General features: G+C 51.4%; 3 pseudogenes; 1 reads left to right on the forward strand and 2 right to left on the reverse strand.

The window, feature by feature from the left end:
• The first annotated feature begins 315 nt into the window (after positions 1 to 315).
• Positions 316 to 691, forward strand: LOC142593308 (histone H2A.V pseudogene; annotated as a pseudogene).
• A 301-nt stretch (positions 692 to 992) lies between these two features.
• LOC142593196 (syntabulin-like) lies at positions 993 to 4,382 on the reverse strand (annotated as a pseudogene).
• A 7,581-nt stretch (positions 4,383 to 11,963) lies between these two features.
• Positions 11,964 to 12,339, reverse strand: LOC142593307 (histone H2A.V pseudogene; annotated as a pseudogene).
• Positions 12,340 to 20,801: the final 8,462 nt, after the last annotated feature.

Consider the following 20,801-nt stretch of genomic DNA (forward strand, 5'->3'; position numbering starts at 1 on the left):
CGCCAGCAGACAACTGCAGGCGGCTCTCTGCGCTTTCCGCAGGCACTGCTGACTGGGTCCTTGCAGGGCTATATGTGCAAAGTCACCTCACAGCCAAGCTCGCTTCAGGGTCAGGCCTCGGGAGCCAGCAGTGCCCGTTGCCTCCCAGGGAAGCAGAGGATCCTGCCAGCTGGATGTTGAGCAGGGTGTGCCTCTGCTGCCCGCTCCTCACTCACGCACACATCGCCTCCCGCTCCAGAGGCTTATTGCCTGGCGGCTCCTGTGGCGGCTCCCGCGTGGACTCGGGACCGGAGCTCGGGACGTGGCGGTGGCACCATGGCTGGTGGCAAAGCAGGAAAGCACAGTGGGAAGGCCAAGGCAAAGGCAGTGTCGCGCTCACAGAGAGCTGGGCTGCACTTCCCTGTGGGCAGGATCCACAGACACTTGAACACTCGCACCGCCAGCCTACGGGCAAGTGGGTGCCACCGCTGCCGTCTACAGCGCTGCCATCCTTGAGGACCTCACCGCCCAAGTGCTGGAGCTGGCAGGCAACACGTCAGAGGATCTCAAAGTCAAGCGGATCGCTCCTCGTCACTTGCAGCTGGCAATCCGCAGCAATGAAGAGTTGGATTCCCTGATCAAAGCCACCATCGCCGGTGGAGGTGCCATCCCCCACATCCACAAGTCCCCCATTGGAATGAAGGGACAATAAAAAACAGCATGGAGAGGGGAAAAAAAAAGCAGCCCCCTCCCTGCCATCATCGTACTCTACCTAGCACAGAAGAAATCTTGGGGATATGTGGAATTTTTTTTTTTTTAAGGAATAGTTCAAAGGAAGAGCACACACAATTGACTGTAGAGAGGAGGAAACATCGGTAGGGGCTTTAGATTCAAAGTTTGGCACAAAGTTGTACCTCGTCGGGCGGCACCCCTTGGTGTGGTGGTTGAGGGGCTCAGCTGCTCCCCTGGGTTTTATACAAAAATGGAACTGACCTCCTCCCAGCGCTGCCATGCTATCTGCTCCACCATGTTTCAAGGGAGATGGACAGAAGGATGGCGATTAATTGATTGATTGCTGGCTGGCAGGCACGCGTATCTTGAGCTCTGAAGGTGTTTTGAAAGAGCTGCTCCACACCTAGGCTATATGGCGCCACATCAGTCTGCGTGGCCTGTTCCACCACCACGTTGCTCATTCTCCCACCTCCCCGCTCCTCCTCCTCCTCCTCCTCCTCCTCCTGGGAAGTAGTTACTTTTTCATCCAGAACATTTTCAAGCGTCTCTCGATTCACTGCAGAACTGGAGGGAGCTGGATCGCTCACCTCAGAGCTTGTGGCAGTCAAACTCTCTTCAAATGCATCAGTCTCGTTAGCCGTGCCCTCGTTAAGAAGCAGCCCACTACCTGCCACCTCCTCCAGAGCTTGGTCCTCCGTGATGAGGCTGCCTGGCACCGTGGCACACAACGCTAACGCCTTCCCCTCCGAGTCATACGTGTACTCCGGGCACTGCTCATCTCTCACAGAGCTGTTCTGAGCCATCTCCACGCTCTGCAGCAGAGACTCCAGTTTCTTGTTTTCAACGCTTATGTCTAGGAAGTATTTCTGATTTTTTTTTTTGTCGTTCTCAGACAAGCTGTTCAATAGCCTGCTTCAGTTCTTGAATTTCCCTTCTTGCTTCCAAGAAGGCCAGCTCCACCTCCACACCATTACACTCTTCTACAATCCACTCTTCCTTCACGTGTCCCAGATGAGCTTTCAGCCCTTCTACTTCTGTTTCCCTGCAGCAAAATAAAAATATTGCGACACTGTTTCGTTACAGAGTCAACGTGAGGCTCCACCGCACTGGGATGGCTATGCTGCAGAGATGCTCCAAGAAGGAAGCACATTCCTCCGTGCACCATTTCCTGCCGCCTCCGGGAGAGCTGGCAGAGACGTAAGCCGGCTGCCAAGACACACCGGCTGACTGCTGACTGGAGTCACCGACCTCGCCACACAGCCAGCAGCCTCCGGGGCTGTGCTGTGATCCTGGACATTTTGAGGTGCAAGCGGGGGCCTCTAGGTTAGGGCCAGCCAGCACAGAGCTTAACGTCTCACCGACTGCCCGGCCCTGGAAGAGACGAGAAGCAGCTGCCTGCACGCATCCCCCGTGCTTGCCAGCAGCTCCTCACATACAGCCAGAGCCAACGCTGGCCTCAGACAGCAGGATGGCTCGGGGCTGCAGGCCCCTGGCTTGCTTTGCACCCACCCGGCCCAGCACGGAGCCAGAGGCTGCTGCCTTGACTTGCAAGCACGTGGGGAGAGGGGGCCCCTGCAAGACATCCAGCCCTCGCAGATGCAGAGGTCGGGCTATCCCAAGCTGGACCAAGGGCTCCCTGGGACTCTGCCTTGGGGCTCCTTACAAACACCCCTCTGGGCCTGCTTGGGTGGCGTCTGCTGGAGAGCCAGCTCTCAGAGAGCGGCTTTAGCAAGAGAGACGACACCTGCTGCTGTGTAATGCATGTTGTCGCTTCTTTGCTTAGCGTACCTACAAAGGGCTACTGTGAACAATTCAACACCTAAGCGACAAAAACACAAGCAGGCACCCTGGTTTGTGTAAGAGCTTTTCTTTCATTAGGGGAGAAGGATGACACTTGCAGTCATATTTCAGTGAGTGAGGTACAACAGGGGACTAAGGTCTTGCAGGTAGAAACTGGCTTATGTACAAAAGGTCTCAATGCTCAATCACACTGGGAAAATATTACCCTTTAAAAATATTCTATTGGGAAAGTTCAAAACAGGGGAAAGAGGCAGCCATATTCATAACTAAACTGCACGGTACGTATTCACTGAGCACGCCGTGAAACCTGAAGTACCTGAGAACAACCTGATCCGCCTGATCGTCTTTCAAATTTCTTAATGAAACCTTGATGCGGTCAAGAAATGAGTCAAAATGTTCTGGATTCCCACCCCTAAATGCTCCTGAATACATCTTTCCAACTCTGATTTCTCAAGTGAAATAGACCTTTCTTTACCTTTCCTTACCTCTCCTCTCAGATTCCTTCAGCTTTGTTTCCAAATGCTGTACTGGAACTTCCTTCTGCTGCAGAGCAGTCAAATACGGCTTGGCATTTTCTGGCTTAGTGCTGCGATTCACCACAAGAAACGTATCTCCCCGATCGCCTGAAAAGGAAAAAAAAAAAAACCAACAAAACAAACCCTCACTTAACATCACTCCTGCAGTTCTTCAGTCCTGGCAAAAAGAAAAACATCCCACAGACTGATACAAAGCTTGACGCCTTTGGGGCTCCTCAGTGTCTGCACAAGTGACTCCCTCTGGCAAATCAAAGTACTTGAGGAAACGCCTCATTTGTGGCTATCGCACAAAATTTACTATTTATGGTACTTGTCTTCAGTGCCATTACATCAAATGAGACATTTCACTTCAAACCCCGAGCCACCCCCTCACCCAAAACACGTGGTGTGCCCACGAGCAGGCAGCCGGGCCGCTGGCAAGGGCGCCCAGCTGCAGGACGGCCAGGTGAGGTAGCATACGGACCGAGTTCAGCTCCACACGTGAGTTAGGAAGCTGAGCACCCTGAAACCTAGATTCATCCTAGCTAGCTTTAGGTGTGCACCTGACATGCTTGGCTGTTGAATTGCCCGAGAGAGACAGAGAGGGAGGGAGGGAAACAGCAGCAGCGTGGTGGCAATTTCTTCTCTACAACATGTGTTGTGTGCGCTGGCAGGCATCTCTTTTCTTCCCTGTACAGGAAACTGCACAGGGAGGTGCCTAAGGCTGGGCAGGCTGAATTTTCACCCCAGTGTATTATAGTTGCTATACCACCCCACCCAGCTCTCTCCAAAGCAAAAGCACCCTTACGCAAAAGAACCAGTGAATGCACAGGAGAACTGATGGCATGAAACCACAGGAAGGAGCCTGCCTCGGAGGGAAAAGCAGCTACAAAGGGCATTGACTAAAAGCAACCTTGACTTTTACAGTGCTGAAACAACATGGATGAATGAATACCATATGAAACAATAGGGATGGAGCACCCCGTTGACTGTCGAGCCACCAACATGAGGAGTCACACTGACGCCGAGGAGCAAGATGACCTGCTTGGCAACCCAGACAGCTGATGCCACGTTACAGTGCAGAGGAGGTCAGTCAGTGCCACTGAACACCGGGATGCTGAAATACACACTCGCCTCATCACTGGGCCGCTGTTGCTTCCTTTGCAGGAGCCCAAGTTGCTGCTGCTGGCTGAAGAAGCCCCGTAATGCTGGCGGATGTCAGCAGGAACTCCGCTGGGTTTTGCACAGTCTTGACTAGGGGTCCTTTTCACGGGAAGCCCGTGGGCTGGCTCTGCGCTTGCAGGATAAGGATCCATTATTCCGACCACAAGGGCCTCGGCTGGAGGGAACCAACATGGTTAAAGCACATTGGATTAGCCTCATCACGCAACACATTGTGTGCCTTATTTTACACACAAAGCTGTCTAAACACTAAACCAGATAGGTAGCTGTGAGTGGCCGGGAAGACAGACAGTCCTGAAGTCATCAGCCACTGCACGTTCTTCAGGGATCTTCAGGGATCTCCTTTTATTTTGTTTTTTGTTTGTTTCTCCTTTGTAAGGAAGGAGATAAGTACCTAAGTGCAGAAGATTTGTGCCCGAGACCCTGAACCGCAGGTGGCCTGTGCCGCCAGCCCGGAGCTCAGCAGATCATTACTTAGGACAGATGGGATTCAGGCTTTTGCCTTCTACTTGCCCATGCCTCCTTTCTAACTTGCTGACTCCTTTCTTGGATCCTGCGTTTGCGCTGTGACCTCTGGGTGCTTGCTGCAGCCTGAGAGCCTTGTGAACAAAAGGAGATACCTGTCTTGAGAGGCCACAGCCCAACCACTAATTGCCTACGTCTCTACTAAGCCACATCGACAATAACTGTTCAGAAGGGCGTGGATCATAACATTTCTGACACAGAACTAAAAGGTCCCTTTTCTAGGCCACTTTAATTTAACGGGAACTTGTGGATTGGGGTTCAAAATTAGGAATGCTAATCAGTTTTACCTAACTTGTTAAGCCTCTTTTGCTCAAAATATTTACGTTCGGATTATATTCCAATATTATCTCTCGGAAGTTGTAGAGCACTTCTTTCTCTTCAGTGCCATTTAGTTAGCTTATGTCCTAAAAATACTTCACTCCTGCTGACTAACTAAATTCACGGTGCAACATGAGATACAGAATCGCCCTGTGCGACGCTAGGGCGCCTTGGGCAGCGGTCCTCAGAAAAAGGACAAACAGAGGGTGCCTAAGCTTATCAGGGATGAACGGAAGAGGAAAAGGCATCTAATGAGACCCACTTGACGATCCAAGTGCCATCTTCAAACACAAACTTTCTTCCACAACTGAGTGGCTAAGACTGACTTCCCTTTCTGTTAAAACTACAAAACAAAAAACCAAACGAGGCAATAAAAGAGACGGAGACTGTACTTGGCTTCAATAAGGGCTAACAGCAGAGTGGTCAGAGACCTGATGAGGAACGCAGGAGACCGGGCTAGGATTCATCTCAAGAGCTCAAGAACACCACCTTGCTGCTCGCTCTCTGCCTCTACAGAGGCTAAACTAGCTGCCCAATGGCTCAGGCAACCTCCATTTTCAACAGAATCCGAGTCCAGCAGTTTGTAAGCGTGCCAGATCCTGAGACATCGCCTGTATGGATCCTTCCCCTGGCCTACAGGCCCATGCTGGCCGCTCCCGTGGTTAGGACCGGAGCTCAAGCGCTCTGGAAGGTGCGCACACACAGGCCACTGGAAAGCTTTGCTCAGCACTACCAGACGATGCCTAGTTGAATTCAGCGGCAGAAAGACAAACAGGGGAGAGGCTACGGTTCTGCGCGCAAAGGGAGCGGAGGACAAAACAAAAGAGATCGGGGGCAATTCCGGAAGCAGCGACAGGCCATCTGGCAGACAAGCACCGCTACCTCTAGATCGGGGTCCCGCAGACCAGCCCGCCACCCACACTGCTCCATGAGCGCTATGCCGACGGCTCTTCCGATCTCCTGCAAGGGGGAAGAACAGTCACGGGCAGCACAAAGAACAGAATTGACAAAACTACAGATCACAGCCTTCACGGCACAGTCCTGGGAAAAGAAAGAGTCTCTCTCTATCCCTAGGACAACAACTCATACAAAGACCAGAAGACGTACAGCAGGGCACAGCGAGCGAGCGAGCGAGCGGCACAGCAGACACACCGCGGGACAAAATGACTATCGCTCAACCGGCGCGCGGGAGGCGAAAGTTCAAGCCCCGCCCAAGGTACAACAAAAGTTGTCATCGTTTCAGAATTGTATACCACACGCACAAAATATTTCCGATGGCTGTAAGCTAGATTACCTAAGAGAAAACCTGCGAGCGCACAACTACAACTCACAGTTTTAATGCTTTTATGGCATCTAGAAAGCTCTGTCTACCTTCAGAGTATGAGAGTTCAAAGACACAGCACAAATTTAAGCTAACATTCATGGCGGCAGGCTCACGTGCCCCACCTTCCCAAGGTACTAGCTTTAGCAGGGAAGCAAAAATCTAGTTAAACTACTGTTATCTTCAAGTAAGAGAAATCTACACAAACTGCAGCTACACGGGGTTTGGTGTTTTGGGTTTTTTTTTTTTTATTTTCCTCACAGTAGAAAGACACTATAGAGGAGAAGAGTGCTGGACGGAAAGGGCCCCTGGAGGTCTCTACGCCACCACTCTCTCCCAAGCACCAAGAGCCACCCCCCAGGACACATCCCAGGCCTGCACCACCCTCCTGGGGAACAAGTTCTCCCCAGTGCCCAACCAGAGCCCACCCAAGCTGCAAGTTCTGGCTTTTGCCCCTTCTTCTACGCTGTCTGCCGCAACTGAGAGGAGGCTGGCTCCACTGTCCTTGCAATGGCCCTTTAAGTAGCTGTAAACTACTGTCAGATCACTCCTCTGACTCCACGTGCCCAGCTACCTCAACCTCTTACCTTTGCCTATCCTCAGTGAAGGGCACTGATTTGAAAACTATTCAGGGTAACAGCGCCCAGAAATTAACAGCAGCCCTTCAAACTTGTTTGAGGGGAATGCAGCTTCAGGCCTTTTTTTTGAGAAAAGACACAAAAAGCTTACATCGGTTTGTTATTCTAAAACATGCAACACACAACTGAAGCGACAAATAAACTACCCATCGCCCTTCACCTTTGCTAAATTCTTTTCAAACAGACATACTTTAGCATACCTGTGAAGGAAGTAGTTTGGCAATCGCTCCACCACAACGACAACAAACTCTCAAACTCAAGCTAAGCTGCTCATTCGCAACAGGCTTCTCTCCACTGCTTTTGGAAGGCTCTCCCAAGGAAGTCTTGCTTTCAGTCCGGCAGTCCGGATCACTCTTTCCCTCTGGTACCGCACACCTCTCTCCAGCTGCCGCTTGGCATTCCTCAGGCGCAGTCTCTCGCACTTGTTCTGTTTTCCGCCTTTTAGTTGCAATATTTGTCTCTCCTTCTCATCTTCTCTTGAGAGGCAATGGGTTTTCTTGAGAGACATCGGCTTTTTTCTTCCCCTCACACCCAAGAAGGTTTCTCCAAATAGAGGTAACATCCAGCCAGTACTTTGGCTCCTCAGTGACAAAGGCTTTTAATCTCATGCAGCATTCTCCCTGGAAGAAAAAGCAGTTTCAGGCCAAGTAGTTCGGTCTCAGCACTCTGTTCTCCTACGTACGGACTGAGAACAGCTGTTAACAGAGACTGTGCTCAGATTGCATCAATGCGCAAATCCAGGAACCACAGCGCCAGCAGACACCACAGGCACAGCTGAGCTCTCAACACCCACACGCCCCACCAGCAAAGACCCAGGCAGCCCTCTGATTACAAGCTCTGCAGAACCAAGATTAAATCCTGCGAGGGCTGAATTCTGCAGAACAATTCAGCAGCTCTAGACAACCAGACCACCTCCGAGAGCCATTCCCAGGGACGGAGGACCCGCCTACCATGCCATCCTCCCCAGAAAGCAGGACTAAGAGATGTGGGACGCTTTCCAGGATTGAAAGACAGACGCGAACATTAATTCAGCTCACAATAAAAGCCACGAGTTTATTCTTTTAGAAGGGAAATCTCTCCTTGCTAGTCATCAACCTGCCTTCAATCCTGCAAAGTTTCCAACGCACGCCCAAACTTACGCCCATGGGTAGTCCACTTGACTTGGCTACGACAAGAGAGGCACGAGGAATAGACACGCCAGTTCCCTTAAAAACCTTGAAGCTGGTCAAGGTGGGGGGCGGAAGGGGGAAGGTATTTCTAGTTCTCATTTAGAACCATGGTGAAATTTGAGCCTCAAAGCCTGAAGGCTATTTGTGGTCTCCCAAATAAAATCCCACCGGCACACAGATATCAACCCATCTGACTTGAAATTCTTACTCCAGCACTGACAGAGAACGGGACCTCAGTAGCTGAGATTTACAAGAAATCTGTGCACTGAACGTGTGAAGTGACGCAAGATGGACGTCTGGATCCACTTTGCCTAGAAGAAAATGACTCATCGTTAAAATGCACACAACGGATCCAGAACTGGACTGCGGTTCCAGGATGGGGTGGGGCTTGGGTTTGGGTTTTTTTTTGGGGAGGGGGGGGTGGGTGGGGGGAGGGGGGTCGTGGGGCTGGCGTTACACATACACATCTATGTACAGTGCCAGCAGAACACAAGCGGGTAAGCTACCTTCAGCACAACAGAAAGAACTGAAAACATATCTGGGTGAAGGCTACTTCAGAACCGATTGCTGTCAATTACAACTATGGCTGACAGTAACTAAATAAATCAAACATTACCTTTATAAAGAGGACTTGAACTGGGGCTTCACGTTTCTGAGCACCCACCCTGTGAGCAAAGCGGAGGGGACGACCCGAGGGAAGGAGTCAGCGCCGTACCTTTCTCTCTAGAAACTGCAAGCGGGGGGTGTTTCTTAAGCAGCACAAACAGTTGCTCTCCAGACTGCACTTTCCTCAGCTCGCCCGGCTCCGCCTCCGTGCTGAAGAGGACCTCTCCCGAGGCGCAGCCCACCTCCGGGGAAAACCAGAAACCAAGCCAAACCGGGAAGGGGTTTTGCCTGAGCACTGGCAGCAGCCCAGCAGCCCCTCGCACCCGCTCGCCCCTTCGCAGGGAGGAGGGCGGCGCAGACCTCCGCTCAGCCCGGGTGGCGAGGGGACACAGCCTGACCCAGCGGCAGGTGTCCCTGCCCACGGCAGGGGCGGCACCAGACGCTCCTTAGAGGTCCCTTCCGACCAAGACTAAGACCAAGACCAGACCCCGGGGGCCCCACGCAGCTGGCGGCACGGCCCACGCCGCGGCCGCCCGGCTCTGGGGCGCGAAGCGAACGAGCCCGCGTCCCCCGCCGATCCGATCCGATCCGATCCGATCCGATCCGATCCGGACCGGACCGGACCGCCCCGACTGGGCACCGGCGCCGGTTCCCCCCTCACCTCCGTAGGTCCGAGCTGCGCCCGCACCCCCCGCACGAGGAAGGGATCCAGCCCGCCGTGCAGAAGTACCGCCCGCCCCCCGCCGCCATCTTGGCCCGCCCCGCCGCCATCTTGGCCCGCCCCGCCGCCATCTTGGCCCGCCCCGCCGCCCTCAGGTGCTGCCGGCGTCGGGACCGGGGAATTTGTTAAAAGCGCCCACTCTGTGGCGCCGAAGCGGTGTCTGCATCCACACGGGTTGCGAGGAAAGACTGTACCCACCCACACCCCCCCCCCCCCCACGCCCCGTGAGTGATTCAGCACCCACGGCCCAGGGGGAAGCGCCAGGAGGGCAGCTGGGAGCCAGCAGCTTCCCGCCCGCCCCACACACACAGAGGTGACCTTCTCTGCTGCAGGGCCGGTGGCCCCGCAGCCACCCCCGGCTCTGCAGCGCTGGGGCTGCTTAGTCTGAGGAAGGTGAAGGGCAAGGATGGTGACAGTCTGCAGGCGAGGAAGAGGCTGGCAGTAACGTGTTCTCCACCTCCCGTGGGGAAGGTGGAAGTCACGGCCGTGGAGCGCAGCCGTGGAGGTTCAGGTGGAAAAGCCTTCCAGAAAGCCCAAGCCCCTCCTCCAGTATGAGCACAAGGAGCATCCTGGTGTGGGGCTGCCCAGAGCCCAGGCTTGCCGCTTGAGAAACAAAGACCGGGACCGGAAGCTGCGCCCGGGATCATAGCTACTCCTTTATCATGCCGATACGTTGTTCCTCCTCAGAGTTAGTATGTTAAACACTTTCCATTTTATATCTATGTAAATAAGAAGGTGGAAACACCTCCTCCCCTCACCAAAATGTCAGAACAGAGCATGGCACCAGGAAGCAAGACAAATGAAGGCCAGCTCGACCCCTAAACAGGATTTGCTGAGCACCAGAGAAGCTGTGATCGGCCGATGAGCGGCTGAAAATACAGCTGGTAGAGTAACACAGGAGGGCTGGCAGGGCAGAGAGGTTTGCTCTGGGGAGAGAGGGCTGTCCGCCTCCCTGCACCGTAACGGCTGACCCCCAAGGGGAACAGAACATGGCGTTGGACAAGATTTCCCGTCTTCGTGATGCAGAAAGACCTGAAAATAACATTAGTAACAATAATGGTAACAAAAAGCACATGCTTTGTAGCTTTGAAATTCAGGTCTCCTCTGCAGGCTGTGGTGGACCATGGAGAAGACTTGTGTCGGCCCAGATTTGGCCAGGAGGTGGCCTGGAGGAATGTCAAGCCTGCTCCTTTCCCATCACTGGAGGTCTCCTGGGTGCAGAGGAGCAGGTGGCACTGGAACCGGCACCCCGAGGCCACAGCGGCCTGCGGCAAGGGCAAGGCTGCCTTTGGAGGCAAAGCACCTTTTAGAGGCTAAGCACCTCTGGAAGTAAAGCACATTTGGAGGCAAAGCAGCCGCAGAGGCCGTGGCATTTGCTGGGGGGGGGGGGGGGCCCTGCCCGGGATCAGGCAGACTGGTCCTGAGTCCTGGCTCGGCAGTGGAGACACTGTGACCAAGACAGTTCTTGTCCTGCATCCTCCCTTGCTTTGCTTCCTGCAGCCTGGCACATCCTTGACGCCCGTTAAGCGACTGCGGGCCCGAGCACGCCTCGGCCCTCAGCTCAGCTCGTGCTTTGAGGTGTTTCTGGAATAAGAAATGATCATAATAGTTGCAAGGGCTTTAAGGAGAAACAGGGGGGCACCCAAGTCAAATTAGGTTGTTAAGAGACTTTGAATAACCCCTTCTGCCAGTTAAACTGGTGTCACTGTTAAGCTCTGCTCACTGAGTGACCGGCTCTCTGTCCCCTGCTGCATGTCCCAAGGTGACAGGATGCAAACCAAGAGAGCAAAATTGCTACACCACCCCAGTCCCCACAGTAGCCCATCTTCATCCATCGCCCAGCAGGCAGCTCAAAGAAGGGAGCCCGTTGTGCTGAGAGGGTCTGGCCCCACCCAAGACTCTATTGACATGGGCCCAGCTCCTCGGCCCATACGTGGTCAAGTATGCTGCGGGCGGGAAGCCAACGCCTTAGCGCAGCCGGCCTGCGCGTGCCTCCCAGCCAGCAATCAATCAATCAATCGCCATCCATCTGTCCTCCCTTGAAACATGGTGGAGCTTCACCTGCTGCTTGGGCTCTTTCTCCCCATCCTGCACTGCCCTGCTGCCCCCAGATATTCATAGGGTATCTCCCCTGCCCTTTCCAGAGTGCAGGTAGCATGGCAGCGCTGGGAGGAGGTCAGTTCCATATTTGTATAAAACCCAGGGGAGCAGCTGAGCCCCTCGACCACCACACCAAGGGGTGCTGCCCAACGAGGTACAACTTTGTGCCAAACTTTGAATCTAAAGCCCCTACCGATGTTTCCTCCTCTCTACAGTCAATTGTCTATGCTCTTCCTTTGAACTATTCCTTAAAAAAAAAAAATTCCACATATCCCCAAGATTTCTTCTGTGCTAGGTAGCGTACGATGATGATGGCAGGGAGGGGGCTGCTTTTTTTTCCCCTCTCCATGCCGTTTTTTATTGTCCCTTCATTCCAATGGGAGACTTGTGGATGTGGGGGATGGCACCTCCACCGGCGATGGTGGCTTTGATCAGGGAATCCAACTCTTCATTGCTGCGGATTGCCAGCTGCAAGTGACGAGGAGCGATCCGCTTGACTTTGAGATCCTCTGACGTGTTGCCTGCCAGCTCCAGCACTTGGGCGGTGAGGTCCTCAAGGATGGCAGCGCTGTAGACGGCAGCGGTGGCACCCACTTGCCCGTAGGCTGGCGGTGCGAGTGTTCAAGTGTCTGTGGATCCTGCCCACAGGGAAGTGCAGCCCAGCTCTCTGTGAGCGCGACACTGCCTTTGCCTTGGCCTTCCCACTGTGCTTTCCTGCTTTGCCACCAGCCATGGTGCCACCGCCACGTCCCGAGCTCCGGTCCCGAGTCCACGCGGGAGCCGCCACAGGAGCCGCCAGACAATAAGCGTCTGGAGCGAGCACGAGGCTGCTGGCTGTGTGGCGAGGTCGGTGACTCCAGTTAGCAAGCAGCTAAACTGGTGTTTTTTGCAGTACTGCTGCCTACAGAAATTGTCCTCCTGCTCCCAGGCAGCGCGTCCCTCCCCTGTGCTGGTGTCTTTCTGGTGCCAGCACAGCTGCCCAGCGAACGTGACCAGGGAAATCAAGGAGAATCAGAGCTAGCGCTCTTTTGTGTGTGCTGGCTGAATTGGCGTGAAGCTCAATCAGTTTCCCTGGCTGGTCCACTGCGCAAATGTACAAGTGCTTTGCACTGGCTCAAGGGTAGCCGGAGATGTGCATGGGAACAAACGGCCAGAGAAAGGTGGGGTACTTCTTTAGGCAGCACTAACCTACAGCATCTGTGAAACTACAGTGTTAATTGAGTGACACGGAGACTCGTTCCCCCCTCGGGTATGACACGTGTGCTCCAGAAGGCGTGCTAGCGCTTTCCATTTGTTGTCCAGAGAGTCAGTTTGATTTAGAGGTAAACCCCATATTCCGCAGGCAGCTTCCAGCACATGGTTCGTGCCTGTCTCATGCAGTGCTCTTCTCAACCGTACAAGTGCGCTGCAGCATTTCATGGGTCTTGAGCGTATGCGGGGACCGTAACCACAAATGTACATTGTTGGGAGTGTTGAAACGTGTTACGATGATAAGTATAGGCGTGGGTACACTTTGAATATTAATGTTGTTTTAAAGTCTTAATGTGTCGGAACCTGATAGTGATTCAAGCCCTTTGGAACATTACGTACAATAGTACTGTGCTTTAACTTAGTGTTTATTTAATTGCTTTGTTGTAAATTCCCTTTCCAGTCACAAGTTCAGTAAAGCCTGTTAGGAGCGTTAAATGCGTGTGAGAGTTTTATTGTGGCAAAGCTGTAAAAAATACCCCATCTCAGCTGAGCCACCCGCTCTGCCGCACCCACGCTGCATTTGCAGGTGCAAGTGACCTAATCTTCAACCCGATGCAATCTTCCAGAAGCTTGTAACGTCTCGTTTCTGCACTGCCGGGGGAGCGTCCGTCTTCCTGGCATGTAAGAGAAGTCCGGAAGGGCTTGCTTAACCCGGCCGAGAGTCGTGCAGTCTCGGTGTGCCCACGGAGATGCCACTGTGCCCACCAAACCACGCTTTCCCCGTGTCCAAACCTTGAGATCTGTGCATAGATCAGAGGAGGGCAACACCAGCCAACAGATGAAAGAGTGGGGTTTGTCTGGCTCCACCCGACCTTTCAACACCACCTCTGGCCATTTAAACCTCACTGGCCTCCTTTTTTCCCCTCCAGCAAAGCAAGTGTACTGTTTCCCTGTGCAACCTAGAGCAGAAGAGGTCTAGTGAAGCCAGACGATGCCCTGCACTGCTCTGCAGCTTCTGGGAAGAAGGGAGTTCTTAGCAAGCCACAAGGGAGGAGGATTAATTGGCCAGCGTGCGGGGAGCATTGGCAACGCTCAAGAGGGTGATAGGCACCGATGCTTACAGGGGCGACTCAGAGACCTTTGGCATCCCTGTGATGCCCGGGTTCTGAATTGCTTGTGTTTGCAACAGAGATTCAGGAGGGTTCGTTAAGCGTTACAATTAAGGAAGAGAACTGACAAGCTGACGTAACAGAGTCCCCAGGAGTCCACAAAGACGGCCGTGACAGCATCTTGCTCCTTGGAACACCTTACAGAAAATGCCTTATTCCTACTTGGGAGTCTGTCTGTTCAAGGCCAAGAGAGCAATATTTTATACGCAGTGTTACCAACTGTAATACAGTTTTGGATTTCTCTTGAAATACTTGGACACAGACACATCCCTTCTGAAACAAGTCCAATCGGACACTTTTTAGTGGGGCCAGGGAGGAATTTGATGAAAATTAAGCACTTAGAATCATAGAATCGTTTAGGTTGGGAAAGACCTTTAAGATCATCCAGTCCAACCATTAACTTACACTACCAAGTCCACACTAAACCAATCAAGGGTAGACTAGACTAAACCATGTCCCAAAGTGCCACATCTACCCGTTTTTTGAACGCTTCCAGTGATGGTGACTCCACCACCTCTCTGGGCAGCCTGTTCCAATGCTTGACTACCCTCTCCGTGAATAAATTTCTCCTAATATCCAACCTAAACCTCCCCTGGCGCAGCTTGAGCCCATTTCCTCTCGTCCTATCGCTAACTACGTGGGAGAAGAGACCAACACCCACCTCACTACAACCTCCTTTCAGGTAGCTGTAGAGAGCGATAAGGTCTCCCCTCAGCCTCCTCTTCTCTAGGCTAAACAATCCCAGTTCCCTCAGCCGCTCCTCATAAGGCCTGTGCTCCAGACCCTTCACCAGCTTTGTTGCCCTTCTCTGAATGCGCTCCAGCACCTCAGTGTCTTTCCTGTATTGAGGGGCCCAAAACTGGACACAGTGTTCCAGGCGCGGCCTCACCAGCGCCGAGTACAGGGGGACAATCACCTCCCTGCTCCTGCTGGCCACACTATTCCTGATACAAGCCAGGATGCTCTTGGCCTTCTTGGGCACCTGGGCACACTGCTGGCTCATGTTCAGCCGGCTGTCGACCAACACCCCCAGGTCCTTTTCAGCCAGGCAGCTTTCCAGCCACTCTTCCCCGAGCCTGTAGCGTTGCATGGGGTTGTTGTGACCCAAGTGCAGGACCCGGCACTTGGCCTTGTTAAACCTCATACAGCTGGCCTCGGCCCATCGGTCCAGCCTGTCCAGGTCCCTCTGCAGGGCCATCCTACCCTCCAGCAGATCGACACTCCCACCCAACTTGGTGCCACCTGCAAACTTACTGAGGCTGCACTCAATCCCCTCATCCAGATCATCGATAAAGATATTAAACAAGGCTGGCCCCAAAACAGAGCCCTGGGGAACACCGCTCGTGACCGGCCGCCAACTGGACTTAACTCCATTCACCACTACTCTCTGGGCTCGGCCGCCCAGCCAGTTTTTTTACCCAGCCAAGACTACACCCGTCCAAGCCATGAGCTGCCAGCTTCCCAAGGAGAATATTATGGGAGACTGTGTCAAAGGCTTTGCTAAAGTCCAGGTAAATGACATCCACAGCCTTTCCATCATCTACCAGGCGGCTCACCAGATCATAAAAGGAGATCAGCTTGGTCAAGCAGGACCTGCCTTTCATGAACCCATGCTGACTGGGCCTGATCCCCTGGTTGACCGGCACTTGCCTGTTGAGTTCACTCAAGATGAACCTCTCCATAATCTTTCCCGGCACCGAGGTCAGGCGGACAGGCCTGTAGTTCTCCAGGTCCTCCTTCCGGCCCTTCTTGTAGGTGGGTGTCACGTTGGCAAGCCTCCAGTCCTCAGGGACCTCCCCTGTTAACCAGGACTGCTGACAGATGATGGAAAGTGGCTTGGTGAGCTCCTCTGCCAGCTCCCTCAGTACTCTCGGGTGGATCCCACCTGGCCCCATAGACTTGTGAGCGTCCAGGTGGCGTAGCAGGTCGTTAACTGCTTCCTCCTGGACTATGAGGGCTCCATTCTGGTCCCCGTCCCTATCTTCTAGCTCAGGGGCCTGAGTACCCTGGGGATGACTGGTCTGGCTGTTAAACACAGAGGCAAAGGCGGCGTTAAGTACCTCAGCCCTTTCCTTGTCCTCGGTGACAATGTTCCCCCCCACATCCAGCAAAGGCTGGAGATCCTCCTTGGCTCTCCTTTTATTGCTGATGTACTTATAAAAGCATTTCTTATGATCTTTTACAACACTGGCCAGATTAACTTCTTGCTGGGCTTTTGCTTTTCTAACTTGAGCTGAAGCCTTTCACTAGTAAAGATGCTAGGCTGCAATCCTCAGAACAGCGTCAACCAAGTAAGGTGACACTTGGAACAACGGAGATTCCGGGAAAACCTCACTGCTATCCCCACGTCACAGGTCTCTCTCTTACTAAGTATGGTGGAGCATGAACCTGACGACTGGCAGACAAAATACCTTTGACCATCCTGGGAATGTCCACTACACAAATTTTGCGCTCCAGAAATAGGGTGCCATATGCACACACCAGATTATTGTTAGTAGCTAATTTGGACGAGACAAGCCCCTGCTTCAGAAAGCATACGTCAAGAAAGACATGTAGACTTTAGGCGGGCAAAGGGCCATTCAGTGTTGTGATGAGGTAGGAGCCTAAGTGCTACCTATTGAGAGCCTGATGGTGTGCATGTGAATACGCTCCACCTCTGTCTTTCCATGTGTACTGCTCATTTTAGACTTTTATATTTCATCCTGCTGCTTTGCCTCCGGTCCCTTGCGTTGCCCGGTTGTTCCAGAATGATGTTGTGACTCTCCCGTTAGCAACGATTTCTGACTGGGCAGTGAGCCCTTACACCTCACTGGTTCAGCTGCCCAAGTCAGAACGGTGCTTGTGCTTGTGCTAGTCAAGGGAGAGAGAGGCGAGATCCTCCAGACAGCGACTGAGAGTAGTGGGGTAACGAGGAAGCCGAAATTGGGTTGTCGTTCTGACTCATCCTCCAGAGGAGCCTCTTGCTCTCCGTTTAAGACAGGAAGAGCCTTAGCAAGTGGAAGCTAGGCGACGTATTCCCTTTGGTGTCTGTCAACAACTTTCAGTAATGCATAAAACACCCCTCCATTACAAAACCAGTCCCACACAGAAGACCAAAGCAACACTTAGGGGGTCAAAAAATGTGGGGGAGACAAGCGGAACAGGACCTGTGTTAGTTCACGCTCTGGCTCTGTCCCCCGTAAAGAAGTGGGAAGGGAGGATGAGAACCTTGCCCCATACAACAGAGTAGTCTGGAGAATAAAACTTCCTGCACACAAGCGCTTGGGTAACAAGGTATTGAATTGCTGTGATAAACCTCTGGTAAAGTTCAGGTGGAGCCGGGGCATGGGGACGGGAGCTAAATTTGTGTATTAAAGACATGGGAGGAGGAGTGAAGCAGCATACACCTTCACACCCAACTTTCCTATTGGCCGAGGGGACCGAACTTGTCCCTTGTGAAGCTCTGACGCAGTAGCGTTGTCTCACAAAGGGAGTTTGTTACCCGGTGTGCGATAAACCAATTGAGTCGAGCAGTCGAGAATCCAATCCACCGAGTCGAGATATCCAGTTTATTTCATTTCTGTGCAGAGATGGGTGCTAGGTGGCAATTCCACAAAGCTAGCACACCCTTACAGTAATAGTTTAACATATGTATACTTATGTTGCTACATATCACTCCTTTCTATTTGCTTATCGTACCATCGTGGGTTCTTAGTCTCTTCTCCTTGACTGAAAGACACAATGTTGCATAAGGGTCTTCACGTGGAGGCAAGAATATTTTGGCACAGAGGTGTGTTTTTTTCCATGCAAATGAGCGTAGTTCATTTAAAGTTCATATACTCTTTCAGTTTGCGTCCAATTCCATGCTCTGCTGCCCAGGTATTTCTTTGTGAGTGATAACTTTCTGCTTTATCTAACATTTTGTCCTTGGGTAAATATCATTCGCTACTAGCTGACCGCGACATTATGTTGCTTGAGACATCAGTTCCCCACTTTGAGACTACGAGGCTTTCTAAGAGCTTCCTAAGTCTCCCTATGTACCCGTGCTAACATAATGGACTGTCCTCTAGTTAATTGTAACAGCATTCTCTTTAAACAATTCACAGCAATACAAATAATGAGCAGTGTTCTTATTACAACAGTTAAGAGTGTGAAATGAGCTCTCTAACCATCCGGTTAATGAGTATCCCAGTCCGTTCAGGATTTTGTTTAACCAGCCTCCTTCTAACCCTGCTCTTAGTTCCCTGCTTGCTTTGGCTACTCCTTTGATATCATCTAGTTGATGGTCCAAATCTTTAGTTACATTTGGAATGTGGACACCACACCTACCGTTTAAAAGATTCAGGTATCCACCACACTCCATGTTCGTGCAATAATAATAAATCCAGAGGCAAACGGTTCTGCAGTGTCATTTTAGAGGTGGCTTGTAACTGGAGGTTTAAATCTGACAGACCAGTCCGAGTTGCATTCGCTAATGCTTCCATCTGCAAGGTTAAATTCTGAATGGCTAATCTATTCTGAAACCTGAGGAGTCAATACAGGTCCAAATATCCACGCTACCTTGGTTCCAGTACTTGGGTGTTGCCAATTGTCCTCGACTGATCTTTTGATTCTCCCCCAAATTCCTCAGCTTAATGGAGATTTTCTCCATAAGGGACAAAGTTAGCAGTCCTACGGTCCAGTATTTATTCTCATCTGAAAGGGGGAGATGAGTTACCCACTCCCCATCACTGCTTATCCATACCGTATATCCTAAGGCCGGGACTGTCATCTGGGTACGATCTAGGCCGCTCCAAGGGTCATTATTAGTCAGATGCGACCAGGTATCATTTAATGGAGTTACATAATTCCTGCATATGCATCCTAACCTTAGGGCCATAGCAACCGGATACACTCGCTGCACTTGTGGTTCTGAGCTATTACAGTTAAAGATTCTAGTACAATTCCAGTTTGACTTTGTTTTTCCAGAGGCAGTTCTTGACCTATCGAGATTGGGATAAGTTAACTGCACTTGCAAGGGTTCATCAGGAATACCTTCATTTCCTTCCCAAACAAAACACCAATCTGTCGGTTGGTTATATTCCCGGCACTTCCCAAAGCTGGGGTATCTGACAGCCCCACGGCCTATTACTACACTGATCTCCTGACGGTCTATATATTACTTCTTTAGCCCACGGAGTTTCAGCTTTGCTGATATTACAGTTTTCCACCGTACCACCTTTCGGAGTCCATTTGAGGGCATTATTTTCCTTCCTTATTGTACCATGTGGTGGACCCGTTAAGTTCCCTTCTCCACATGTCTTCCCCTGTTTTAGTTAGGTTTGTCGTTAGTACCCCCCCCATGAAATGGGATTCTCTGCGGACTTAGGAGTAGGTAAACACGCAGTCACTGAAGTCCAGTTTTGAAGTTTACCAAAGTCTCGGACCAACTTCAGAATAAGATTTGTGTTACTGCAATTAATGTAGGAGTACATGATGAAAACTTTCACCACACACATTCTGCTTTCCACTTGGCAAAGGATCGAAGGCTCTACGTGAATATATATATATATTTTTTTTTTTTTTTACAATCAAGTTCAAAATCCCTTTGGGACGCAAAAACAGTTTATGTGTTCTTGAAAATTCTTATCTTAGTTTCTCCTGTCTTCTCAGAGCTCCATTGTTCCGTCGGCGCTTTTTGGCTTTTTTAACCCAGGTACGATGAACCCAGGAGTCAATGCCTCTTTCTTTGATAGCCGTGTGGGTAATTAGCAAAACCAGGTAAAGTCCCTTCTATCGTTCCTTTAAAGGTTCATCCTTCCACGTTTGGATATGGACTTTGTCTCTGAGCATAAGGCAACAAGCTGGAGTGTCTAAGGGTATTGGCGCCCTTTCAGTTAAATACCCGTGAAGGGAAGACAAAGCCTGTTCCAAAGATAACAGGTAACGGGATAACAATTGGTTTCCCGTAATACGCGTTTGATCACCTTTCCCAGTTAAACTATTTATGGGATACTGTTTCCCATACAGAACCTCAAAAGGACTAACTCCTTCGCTAGCTCGGGGAGTGACTCGAATTCTTAGCAATGCTATTGGTAGCACATCTGTCCACGTCGTTTGAGTTTCCTGACAAAGTTTTGAAAACTGTCTTTTCAGAGTCTTATTCATTCATTGGACCTTGCCACTTGATTGTGGTCTCCAAGGAGCATGTAGGTCCCATGTCATTTGTAAAAACTTTGCACCTTCCTGAGCTATTTGAGCTGTAAAGTGTGGCCCATTTTCAGCGGACATTCCTTCAGGTACCCCAAATCTAGGAATTATCTCCTTTAACAATATCCTTACTACTTCTCTAGCCTTATTGGTACAACACGGGAAAGCTTCAGGCCATCCTGAAAGGGTGTCTGGTAACACCAACAGCTAGCTATACTGATTGCTTTTTGGCAGTTCAGAAAAAACAATTTGCCAGTATTCCCCAGGCATGTGGCCCTTCCTGACCTCTCCAGGAGGAGATCTTTTCTGTAGTTTGGGGTTATTCTTACAACAACATAGTTATCGGGCACTGCTTCACAACAAAGTTTGCAAAAGTTTGCATCTTCGGTCCTACAGCGTATCTTTTGATACTTGTGACCAGAGCATCCGCTCCCATATGGGATTCACTATGGGTCTTCTTCAGTATTTCTCCTACCACTGGGGTAGTAACCAATACTTGCCCATCTTTGGTTATCCACCATCCTTCCTTGACTTGGTACACTCTAAATACTTGGCAAGCTGATCCTCCTCCTTAGAATAGTTTGGAGGTTCCCACTGAACTTTTCTTGATGGGACCAATGCTTCAATTAGCGATGCCCTTTCCGCAACTCTTTTGGCTATTTCCTCT

Source organism: Pelecanus crispus, chromosome 3 (genome assembly GCF_030463565.1).
Source record: "Pelecanus crispus isolate bPelCri1 chromosome 3, bPelCri1.pri, whole genome shotgun sequence".
NCBI classification, from domain to species: Eukaryota; Metazoa; Chordata; class Aves; order Pelecaniformes; family Pelecanidae; genus Pelecanus; species Pelecanus crispus.